Genomic DNA, 13,459 nt, shown 5'->3' on the forward strand with positions numbered 1-13,459 from the left:
AATGGCACGTAAAGGACTCTCAGACCATGAGAAACAATATTCTCTGGTCTGATGAAACCAAGATTCAACTGTTTGGCCTGAATGCCAAGAGTCAATTCTGGAGGAAACCTGTCACCATCCCTACGGTGAAGCATGGTGGTGGCAGCATCATGCTGTGGGGATGTTTTTCAGTGGCAGGTACTGGGAGACTAGTCAGGATCGAGGAAAAGATGAACGGAACAAAGTACAGAGAGATCCTTGATGAAAACCTGCTCCAGAGCACTCAGTACCACAGACTGGGGGTGAAGGTTCACCTTCCAACAGGACAACGACTCTAAGCACACAGCCAAGACAATGCAGGAGTGGCTTTGGGACAAGTCTCAATGTCCTTGAGTGGCCCAGCCAGAGCCCAGACTTGAACCTGATCGAATATCTCTGGAGAGACCTGAAAATAGCTGTGCAGCAACACTCCCCATCTAACCTGACTGAGTTCGAGAGGATCTGCAAAGAAGAATGGGAGAAACTCCCCAAATACAGGCATGCCAAGCTTGTAGCGTCATACCCAAGCAGACTCGAGGCTGTAGTCACTGCCAAAGGTTCCTCAACAATGTACTAAGGAAAGGGTCTGAAGACATATGTAAATGTGATATTTCTGTATTTATTTGTAATACATTTGTGAAAATTACAGGGTATCGTGTGAAGATTGATAAGTAAATATTTTTTTAAAAATCAATTCAGAATAAGGCTTTAATAACGTAACAAAATGTGGAAAAATTCAATTTGTCTGAATACTTTCGGAAATGCACTGTTTGCCAACTCACACTATTAAATTTGACAGAAACCTGCTTACCTAAAATGGGTGTACCAGCAAATCTCTACAGTATAGCAGTGATATGCATATATATATAAAAGTGATATGGGTATATACACTGAGTGTACAAAACATTAAGAACACCTTCCTAATATTGAGTTGCAGTTGCACACCCCTTCTGAACTCACCCCTGACCATACTGATCCACATGGAGGAATCCCAGAGCTCTGCATAGTGCAGGCTTTCATCTCCCAGTCAGTTTGATTTGGGTGGATTCACCAACCATGGCAGAAAGTGCATAGAGGAGAGAGATGAAAACCAAGATTCAGGATTTTTTTACTGGCTTCAAGGAAGCTGTAAAACTTCCCAATCCCTCCTGGACCGACTGAAGCCCGATAAAACTCCTGCACAGTCACAGCTCACAGCAGGGGAGGACCAGCTAGGATGGGGAAATAGGGTACAGAGTTTGGATGTAGAGTTTAGATGTAGAGTAAGAGAGTTGCAGAGTCAGTGTGAAGACAGAGTTAGATGGAGAGTTAGTAGGTTGGAGAATTAGGGTGGAGAGTTAGTGAAAGTGCACAGTGTTAAGAACGTCGACTTAACTAATAGTGAAGGTAGATTGAGTATGAAGTTAGCAATCATGGGACATGGGGCTACCACTTTTTCCAGGCCTGAGGATAAATGGTTTGTTTTAGCTTGAACATGAGCATCTACAGATATCCAAACTCAAAAAGGAGAAAGGCGTAATAACACTGTAACGGAGACGCTGGGAGTCGAGAAGCAGATGCAGCTGGTGAGTTTAATAATACAATAAACATGGAACGATACAAAACAAGAGTAGCGTCTGGACATGAAACACATAACTAATAATCCCTGGGGAATGAACCAAAGGTAGTGACAGATGTAGGGGAGGTAATCAGTGAAGTGAGTCCAGGTGAGGCACATAATGAGGTGCAAGTGCGCGTAACGATGGTGCCAGGTGTGCGTAATGATGATAGTGAGAACCAGTGATCAGTAAACCGGCGACGTCGAGCTCCGGAGAGGGGGAGCGGGAGTAGACGTGACAAACACGCTCTTAAACATAACACACACGTGTCACAACATTTGCTCATTAGCAGACACACCCTCTCCACTGCAATTAGGGAACCGCAGGGGCTCGTTTTCCATGACAACCACTCTGTCACTTTCATGCTCCAATCAGGGGGCGGCCTCACAGTGAAGGTGCTTAATGAAGTAAATGGTGGCATCCAGCTCCTGATCACAGGGTGTGTGTGTGTTTGTGTAACAGACATCAAGCTGCTTCCTTCTACACCTGCATTGCTTGCTGTTTGGGGTTTTAGGCTAGGTTTCTGTACAGCACTTTGATATATCAGCTGAGGTAAGAAGGGCATTATGAATACATTTTATTTTATTTGCTTAGCAAGTACCGCTTCCTCCTGATTAGGCTCACAGGGAGGCTCGAACACAGGACCTCTGCCTTGCTAGCACACATGACCACCCTCCTGAAAGCATTTTACCAGTCGTGCCATGCAAAAAGCCAGCTATTCACCAATGTGTTTCACACATCCCATTGCTACATATTTGTGTGTGTCTGTGTTTGTGCCTTATTTTGCTGTAAGATTCAGACAGGCTAGAGACTACCCCTTTGTGTGTGAGTGTGCTAATACAGTATGCACATTGCATTCGTAAAGTATTCAAACAGCTAGACTTTTTCCACATTTTGTTATGTTGCAGACTTATTATAAAATAGATTAAAACATTGTTTTTTTCTCATTAATCTACACACAATACCCCATAATGACAAAGCAAAAACATGTTTTTAGACATTTTTGCACATTTGTTAAAAATAAAAAACTATAAAATATCAAATTTTCAAAAGTACTCAGACCTTTAACTCAACTTTGTTGAAGCACCTTTGGCAGCGATTTACGCCTTGAGTCTTCTTGGGTATGACGCTACAAGCCTGGCACGCCTGTATTTGGAGTTTCTGCCATTCATTTCTGCAGATACTCTCAAGCTCTGTCAGGTTGGATTGGGAGCGTCGCAGCACAGCTATTTTCAGGTCTCTCCAGAGATGTTCGATTGGTTTCCAAGTCCGGGCTCTGGCTGGGCCACTCAAGGACATTCAGAGACTTATCCAGAAGCCAATCCTGCGTTGTCTTGGCTGTGTGCTTAGGGTCGTTGTCCTGTTGGAAGGTGAACCTTCGCCCCCAGTCTGAGGTCCTGAGCGCTCTAGAGCAGGTTTTCATCAAGGATCTCTCTGTACTTTGCTCCGTTCATCTTTTCCTCGATCCTGACAAGTCTCCCCACCCCTGAAAAACATCCCCACAGCATGATGCTGCCACCACCATGCTTCACCATAGGGATGGTGCCAGGTTTCCTCCAGACTTGACGCTTGGCATTCATGCCAAAGAGTTCAATCTTGGTTTCATCAACTCCAAACTCCAAGGTCACCAGACCCGGTCTTTGTCTCAGCCCCAAGTCTTTTGCCCTGCTGGGAGGTTGTAAAACAAGCTAGGCTACACTGCATTACACACTGCAATGAATACTCTAAACATGAGCCCTGGCCTGCCCTGCCTTTTTAGTGCTGCCTAAAACCAGCATTTCTGCGGGGTCAAAGTGGTTTTCCAAAGTCATTTTTGATTCATCCCAAAAACATTTTTTACGACGCTCGCTGGCAACTGTTCATTCTCTGAGGGGGAGAGTGCAAAGATGAGAAGGAGAACCGGAGGTAAACTTTGTTAGCTTGTTTTTACTACAGCACATTCTGTTAGCCCATGATTATGTTATTCAAAGTTATTGACCTCACAGTAAGCCAGATTTGAGTAACTTACATTTCAACATGTTGACTCAAAAGCTGCAATGACATATAACGTTAAGCTAACTAACTAAAGTGAGGGACTACCCAGTCTAGCTAGCAGTGCTGCTTCATTAGCAACCTAGGAGATTTTTTGAGCAGGGTTTTGACTGTACAGTTATTGATTAGCTATCTGGACATTGAATCCAACTGCTGGAGCTCTGTTACCACCCGACAAAGTATCACTAACTAACCAATTACTCTCTAATCAAGTACTGTCCAAATATGCACAAAAACAAATAGTAATAAAGATAGCTAGCTTACTTGAGGCTAACGTGTCTAACATGGCATTAGCCACTTTTGTTAACGTCAGCTCAATTAGCTAGCTAACCCTACGTTATCTGTTGAAAAAACAGCTGGATAGTTTTTCCAATTTCTAGAAGATGGACATACGGAATTGAAAATGCAGCTCAGCAAACACAGAGACGGTTGTTGTACTTGTAGGAGTAAGTGAATAGATTGTGTGTTTACATTCTAACAGTAGCTACATAGATGGCAAAGTGGCTGACAAAGTCACGAAAACAATGTGCGTGCTTCCATGGGGCATAAGTCAGCCTGATTCTGGATGGCCAGATTGCTAGCAAGAGTGACGCTGGCATGTGTGGGAATCATAAGCGGCTTATTTCAGCATGTTTCATCATGAACACAGGTATTGTGGTTAGTGAAGGGTAAAACATTTGAATGTTAACCAGGTTTAAGATTGAGTGAACTGCTAATATCATTAAGGAACAGAAATTATCCCAGATTTGACCTTCAGCTCAATTCACGTAAACATTATTTGCCTGTTCATATTGTGTGTGTATGTGTGCGTGTGTATATTTATTAGGTGTTTAGAATTCTCCATATTGCTACGGCACTGATACTATGCCGTCTCTGTAATAATATAGGAGATCCAGGGAAGCAGAACTTCAGACAGCAAGGAAGAGAGGGGAGCAGACAGGACAGAGTGAGAACACAGGAGAACATAGAGAGAGGGGAGGCCCCATACAATACAAGCATGGCATATTCCTCTCAAGCCAGACGAAGAAGTCCCTGCTAAACATTATCTCTCAAAAAAAGAAAGATGCCACTTCCGACATGTCCTGTGTGTATAAATTGTTAGACCCTGATATGTTCCCATCACTGCAGGTAATCATACAGGCCGCGCTGACCATCCCAGTTAGCATTTGTGAGAGATCTTTCAGTGCATTAAGACATCTACATACCTCCACTGGTGGAAAAGGTACTCAAATCTCATACTTGAATAAAAGTAAAGATAGCTTAATAGAAAATTACTCAAGTAAAAGTCACCCAGTAAAATACTACTTGAGTAAAAGTCTAAAAGTATTTGGTTTTAAATATACTTCAGTATCAAAAGTATATGTAGTTGCTAAAATATACTTAAGTATCAAAAGTAAAAGTATGAATAATTTAAAATTCCTTATATTAAGCAAACCAGACGGCACAATTTTCTTGTTTTTTATTTATCTACGGATAGCCAGGGTCACACTCCAACATCATTTAAAAACAAAGCATTTGTGTTTAGTGAGTCCGCCAGATCAGAGGCAGTAGGGATGACCAGGGATGTTCTCTTGATAAGTGTGCGAATTGGAGCCTTTTCTGTCCTGCTAAGCATTCAAAATGTAAAGAGTACTTTTGGGTGTCATGGAAAATGTATGGAGTAAAAAGTACAGAATTTTCTTTAGGAATGTAGTGAAGTAAAAGTTGTCAAAAGTAGAAATAGTAAGGAAAGTACAGATACCCCAAGAAATAGTAAGTAAAGTACAGATACCCCAAGAAACGACTTAAGTAGTACTTTAAAGTATTTTTACACCACTGCATACTTGGCTTAGGAGACCAATGACTCAAGATAGAATGCATCATGACAATTGACAAAGATATACATACTAACACGCTTGGGAAAGAGTGAAGTCATAGACAGGTTTGCACATACAGTTTAATTTTGTTTAATTTCTAATCTTTATGGATGGACTAACATCCTAGTACTGTGTAATATACCTCGCAAACATTGTGAATATTTATTTGGAGAAAGTATTGTATGCTGGTATGTACATGTGTGTAAAATTGTGAAGGGTTGTTACTTCAGGGGTGTTGGAGGGGGTGTACTTGTTTTTGTGTAATTAATTAGGTAGAAATATTGTCCTGTAGCTAATTGACCTTGGAATCTATGATTTATTACCACAATTATTATAAAATCATGATTTTCAAGTGTGTTTTGTGCCCTCCCAACTAATCTACAGTTATAATACAAGCCTACTACTAATGAGTTTTTGGAGTTCCAACATAATCCGAAGGATGACAGCCTAAAATCCCAATCCTGACATATTGCACGTAACTACAATATCTTTTCATGTAAAACATTAATTTGTGGTTTAGGCTGCCACCATTTGGATTATTTTGGAACTGCACAGTGTGCACAGCACTACTATCTCAGCAGTAATGTGACCAACATCAACATGAGGCTTTTTTTTATTGCCAATCAAATATTGTACATGGTTTATGAAAACATTGCAACAAAATGATAAATACTTTTTCCAACAATTTTTCTTCATGGAAAATTGTGATGAACTCTTATCACAGCACTGTCCAGATCCTTCGAAACTTACCTTATAGCAGTAAACCCCTTGTGAAATCTGTGAATGTGTGGACTGAGGACAGCATCGAATCACTTAAGGGATGTATTTTATGTACAGATTGGGGCATTTTTCATGAATTAGACATGCACAGGTCAATACTGATTGTCACAGACAACATACATTTCTGTGTTGACTCTGTGATACCCAGAAACCAAGGCACACCCAAACAACAAACCGCACATCACAATGGAGGTAAAGGACTGTATCAACTGCAAGAGGCAAACATTCAAAAACAAGGACCAACAACAACTGAAATGTGTGCAAAAGGAGCTCAACCAAAATCTCAGTCAGATAAGGAAACAAAACAAGGAATCAACGAAAAACATTTCCTTACAATGAACTCCAAAAAACTGTGGGAGTCAAGGAGAACAATCACCAACGTGAACCTGCAAAAAAAAATCCTTGCACACACCAGATGAGCTGACCAAAGCCAATTAATTACATGTTTTTGCATGCAAGATTTGATGCATATTACTTCTCTGTTGAGTGTGATAATGTGATTGACTCCATTGTTATTGATGGTTGTGTTCGTAGGTTGGAAATCAACCCTATAGTTGTCACTGGAGTCTTCAAGCACACCTGTACGAATAAGGCAACAGGTCCTGATGGCATCTCTGCTTTTCTTCTAAAAACATATGCAGAGGAACTGACTCTGGCTTGGTGCCCTATCTTTCAGAGGTCTGTAGACTCCCATACTGTCCCATCTCTGTGGAAAAAGGCCATTATCACTCCAGTCCCCAAAAAGCTTTGTCCAAAAGAAAATAATGACTAGACCTGTTGCCCTGACGCCCAGTGTTTTGAAAAGATAATGGTGTGCGAGCTCCGTTCAGATGTGAACCGTGTTTGGCAAATTGATAAAGGATCTATAAGTAAAGTCATGGGATTCATGATGCAATCAACACCATAGTGCATCTCATTGTTAAGCATCTGGAAAACTCCAAGGCTTATGCTAGACTGTTATTTATTGATTTCAGCGTTCAATACAGCCACATGTCCTACTCAGCCAGTTAAAGCGGATGGGCGTCAACCCCTATGCATAAGGTGGTACCACTAATTTCTGACTAGCTGTACTCAGCAGGTTAGAGTTAACAGTACCCTCTGAGGCTAGAGACATTAGCACAGGAGCCCCACAGGGTTGTGTGAGTTCACCAAATGTTATTCACACTGTACACAAACGAATGCACTAGAGTAATCCTTATAATTATATTGTCAACTTTTTTGATGATACCGCCATTTTTGGTCTGCTGTATAAAGATGCTGAAACTACTGTGTACAGGTCAGCGATTCAAAAAAGTTAGTCAAGTGGTGTGATGAGAACCATCTCAATCTTAATGGTGTTTGACCCCAAGTACCTGGGTGTACACATGGACAACGTGCTGTGCTGGAAGGTCCAAATAGAGAGGGTCTGCTGCAGAGTCCAACAATGCCTCTATTTCCTACTTAGACTCAGGGGTTTTGGAGTTGACCAGAAAATAATGCTCTTCTTCTACAGTGCAGCCATAGAGATTATCCGGAGATATGGCATCAAAGTATGCCAAATTGCCCACCTGGCACACACTATCATGAAGGTCATGGGTGGCAATTATCATCAGCTGTTTGCGTCAGGGGTGTAGACATGGATGAGCCTGGGTGGACACAGGCCCGCCCACTGGGAAGCCAGGCCTTCACAGGCCCACCCAAACAGATTTGATGTGGTTTAAGCATTGTTGTGGACTTAGAAAAAAAGTGCAATTTTGAGAGTGAAAATCTGAATAATCTATAGGAAAACATAGGATTTTTCACACGTGCCTTTCCTAAACTGGTGGACCGTTTGGGAACATTTTGGCAGAATTAGAGTATACCCACTTCTCCAGGCACCACTACACTACTGTATAGGGCCGATGGAAAAACAGCAGTCACACATAGCATGATGTTAAAGCACCACTACACCACTGCATAGGGCCGATGGAAAGACAGCAGTCACACACAGTATGATGTTAAAGCACCACTGCATAGGGCTGATGGGAAGACAGCAGTCACACACAGCATGATGGTAAGCACCACTACACCACTGCATAGGGCTGATGGAGAGACAGCAGTCACACACAGCATGATGTTAAGCACCACTGCATAGGGCTGATGGAAAGACAGCAGTCACACACAGCATGATGTTAAAGCACCACTACACCACTGCATAGGGCTGATGGAAAGACAGCAGTCACACACAGCATGATGTTAAAGCACCACTCCACCACTGCATAGGGCCGATGGAAAGACAGCAGTCACACACAGTATGATGTTAAAGCACCACTACACCACTGCATAGGGCTGATGGAAAGACAGCAGTCACACACAGCATGATGTTAAAACACCACTGCATAGGGCCGATGGAAAGACAGCAGTCACACACAGTATGATGTTAAAGCACCACTACACCACTGCATAGGGCTGATGGAAAGACAGCAGTCACACACAGCATGATGTTAAAGCACCACTACATAGGGCCGATGGAAAGACAGCAGTCACACACAGCATGATGTTAAAGCACCAATACACCACTGTATAGGGCCGATGGAAAGACAGCAGTCACACACAGTATGATGTTAAAGCACCACTACACCACTGGATAGGGCCGATGGAAAGACAGCAGTCACACACAGCATGATGCTTTAGGATAAGCAGTCCATAAACTCTGACCTAGTAAACCAGTACGTCCCAATCATAAGAATACAAAAACACAACCATTAAGCATTTCCCAATTGAAATGTACAACTATTACTTCCCATTGCAAAAAATAAATTAATGTTTAGCCCACAAAGTAACCGGTGACCTAACGTTTAAAGTGGAACTGACAGCGTTTTAACTACTTTGCAGATATGAAACAGGCAATCTAATATCAGTCAAAAATATACAACAAAACCAACTTAATATAAGTTTAAAAAATAGGTTATATTTGACTCAACGTTCCATGACGTACACTAAGGCATTTTTGGCAGAATAGATGGATGCAGATCAATGCATGATTAATATAATTCACCTATACATTTCTTGGTAGTCCAACAAATATTGCTATCAGGTTGTAAATCACAGCTGGCCTGGTATATTGTTTGCTGCCTCCATTCAGGATGCACTGTTTTAGTTTCAATGACTGAATATTCTGGACAAAAATGGACGAATGTAACTAAGGCTGGGAATGTCAATACAATTAAAACAGCAAGGGCAATGATCACAAGTCAGTCATAACGTGGCTAATTTGCTACTGTATTTATTTAGCAAGTTAAAAACACAGAGCCTAACATTAGCTAGATAGCTAGCTAGCTGCTAGGAGGATGTCATGCCATTGGAGGAGTGGATGAGTGACTGACTTTTTACCTTCATATCGTTTTTTTGGTGGCTACACACAGCTCTGTGGAACTTGTTCAGTTTATGTCTCAGTTGTTGAATCTTATGTTCATACAAATATTTACACGTTAAGTTTGACGAAAAGAAACACAGTTGACGGTGAGAGGACGTTTCTTTTTTGCTGAGTTTAGTTAGTCAAGAAAGCTCTAGATAACATGTAAACAGTCTAACCAGCTCTGCTACGGTGAGTAAAATGGTCAGAGTGAGGTGTTCTCTCATTTGTGTCTGGAAGTAGCTAGCTAGCCAACTTTAGCCAGTTAGCTCAGGTGCTTGGTTGGGACAAGCATACATTCGCATTATTATACACTGCTCAAAAAAATAAAGGGAACACTTAAACAACACAATGTAACTCCAAGTCAATCACACTTCTGTGAAATCAAACTGTCCACTTAGGAAGCAACACTGATTGACAATAAATTTCACATGCTGTTGTGCAAATGGAATAGACAAAAGGTGGAAATTATAGGCAATTAGTAAGACACCCCCAAAAAAGGAATGGTTCTGCAGGTGGTGACCACAGACCACTTCTCAGTTCCTATGCTTCCTGGCTGATGTTTTGGTCACTTTTGAATGCTGGCGGTGCTCTCACTCTAGTGGTAGCATGAGACGGAGTCTACAACCCACACAAGTGGCTCAGGTAGTGCAGTTCATCCAGGATGGCACATCAATGCGAGCTGTGGCAAAAAGGTTTGCTGTGTCTGTCAGCGTAGTGTCCAGAGCATGGAGGCGCTACCAGGAGACAGGTCAGTACATCAGGAGACGTGGAGGAGGCCGTAGGAGGGCAACAACCCAGCAGCAGGACCGCTACCTCCGCCTTTGTGCAAGGAGGTGCACTGCCAGAGCCCTGCAAAATGACCTCCAGCAGGCCACAAATGTGCATGTGTCTGCTCAAAAGGTCAGAAACAGACTCCATGAGGGTGGTATGAGGGCCCGACGTCCACAGGTGGGGGTTGTGCTTACAGCCCAACACCGTGCAGGACGTTTGGCATTTGCCAGAGAACACCAATATTGGCAAATTCGCCACTGGCGCCCTGTGCTCTTCACAGATGAAAGCAGGTTCACACTGAGCACATGAGCACATGTGACAGACGTGACAGAGTCTGGAGACGCCGTGGAGAACGTTCTGCTGCCTGCAACATCCTCCAGCATGACCGGTTTGGCGGTGGGTCAGTCATGGTGTGGGGTGGCATTTCTTTGTGGGGCCGCACAGCCCTCCATGTGCTCGCCAGAGGTAGCCTGACTGCCATTCGGTACCGACATGAGATCCTCAGAGCCCTTGTGAGACCATATGCTGACACATGCACATTTGTCTGAATACTTTCCGAATGCACTGTACATGCCATATGCTACTATTCAAGGCGATATGGGCTTGAAAACTATATTGCATCACCAGTGGCTATGCATTTTCTTTTAATTGGTAGAGATTTTGCAGCATTCCAAATGAACATCTATGTAGAGGTGTATTTATACACCACGTCAAAGCCTTTTTTAACTCCAACCATATGACTCAGCTCACTGATAGAGTATATCCTAGAAGTGACAGTAATGCTTTTGAATGAGCACTTTTAGAACACAATGAACTAAAGTGGTAACTGATAAATGAACCTGAAAGTAACAAGCCTTTTTAAATGCACTTTGGGGATATAACCTTATGTACTTACCGTTTTATCCCAGCAAAATCGAAGCTCTTTTGCAAAATGTAGATGTGGAGTGGCCCCTCTCGCTCGAGTCTGGTTGATGCACAAACACTCCCCTAGATTAACGCGTTTGTACTTTATGTAACGATGGTTCCATTGAAACTGAAGCTCATGCCTTAGTGTAAATGCCTGTGCCAAAGCCTGACATCCTATCATCCTTTTATCCACTGTACTTTGTTTATGCATAGATGTCATGTATTATAGATGATGCTTGTACCATTTTTGATCATGAATGTTTTTAGTATCTCAAAACGCAATTGGAGTTGTCCACAATGTGGTTTTAAAATCAAATCTGCAGTGATACTTAAACTCATTTTTCTAACTAACACAAACATACAGCAGGGTCAGGAAGGTCTTATGGTCTCAGACCCATCTGGCTGATCTGACCCTAGTAGCCCGATGCTGGAGCTGACAGGGGGCTCTCACAGCAGACATGCCCATGATGAAGACAGGGTAAGACACCCTGGACCTCTAGGAGAGGAGACCATGCCAGCAGCAGACTGAAGGTAGGACAGTTCCCTCCAAATCAGACCTCTGTGTCTCAGTGAAAGACAGGAGAGCAGTGGCTCAGCAGCAGTAGACAAAAAGTAACAACTGCAGCTTAATAAAGTCAGCACAGTTGATGTAATCCTCCTGAGTTCTCCTCCCAAAACACTTAGCCTTTCTGCCTCTCCCCCTTTCCATCTACCTCTTCTCCTCTCTATGGCATTCACCCTCTCCCTTCTCACTCATCATATCCCCCTTTTTCCTCTCCACCCTTCCTACCTCCTTTCCTGCAGTATAAATAATTTCCCAGCTCACCATGCTCAAGTCAGGCATTTCTCAGGCCTGTAGGATGTGACTGTCCTCTCTTCCTCCCCCTCCCTCAACCTCTCCTGAAAGAGTGGTAATGGGTAGAGGAGATGACAATATAGAAGGACAAGTAATGAGTCCCAAATACACAGGAAAAAATATATATAAAAACACGATGGGTAATTGGGCATCACACCATCCTTTTCTTCCAGTAGCCATGGAAACGCAACTTCATTAGGCTACAGAGGATTATAGCCCCGGGCAAATCATTGACAACCTAAACCTAGACTATTCCCCCTCCACTTAGTAGTGCACTATATGGGGAATGGGGTCATTTAATATAGTGCACTCTGAGGGGGATATGGTGTCATTTAGAAGTTGTTCACTATAGTGAATAAGGTGTCATTTGAAGACAAGCAGTGGGTCAAAGAATCCTCATATTTCCCGCCATCTTGTGGAAGACATCCGTATCAACATATTGTAGGCCTACTGTGAGAATGGAATAACACTAGTGTGACTAACTTAAAACGAAGGAACTCAGACATTCTGATGTTCTGTCCGATACAGAAGTTGTAGAGTCAGACTGAGATGTAGACGTGCTTCAAAACAGCAGTTTCCAAACTAACCAGCTGAACGACTCACTCAAGAACCTCAGGAATAACTAGGCAGAAGTAGTTTTTTTTCAATTATATCAATCTGCCAGTCCCTGAAGGAGTCAGTACGGTTCACTAGTTCATAATAAACTGCTTATGGCAGTAGGCAGAGCATGGCATTAGTCATGTAAACGCCTTACTTTGCTCATCTTAAAATCGCCACATGGGTCATAATCGAAGTAAGCATACGCTGATTAAAACTTGGTTTTCAGGGCAATTTTGAATGATTACAACATACAAACACCTTAAATCGCCGTTTCAGCAGTGTATTCTGTCTGTGCATGTAATAGCACCAGCCGACTCGAGTGAGCCTCCCTCTAACGCGAGTGACATGTCCCTACGTTCTATCGGCATCGAACATGTCACCCTCCCTAGGAGAGAGGATGACCTCGGCAATTTATTGTTAAAGCGAGAGGCTGCCTGGATCTTTAATTTCCCTTCGGTCTCAACGTAGATTTTGTTCTGAAGCCATTCTTGTAATTGTGCAGGCCTATGTAGCCAAATTGTGTCGATGATCGTATGCTATCCATTTGTGTTTTTGTATGTTTTCTTGATCTCAGGCCACACCCAGCCATGATTTGACCCCTGTATGTGTCCTTTGACACCATATAAACTAGTCACCCCGCAGTGTTTGTCATTATACCCTGACGAAG

The sequence above is a fragment of the Salvelinus namaycush genome, chromosome 26 (assembly GCF_016432855.1).
Source record: "Salvelinus namaycush isolate Seneca chromosome 26, SaNama_1.0, whole genome shotgun sequence".
NCBI classification, from domain to species: domain Eukaryota; kingdom Metazoa; phylum Chordata; class Actinopteri; order Salmoniformes; family Salmonidae; genus Salvelinus; species Salvelinus namaycush.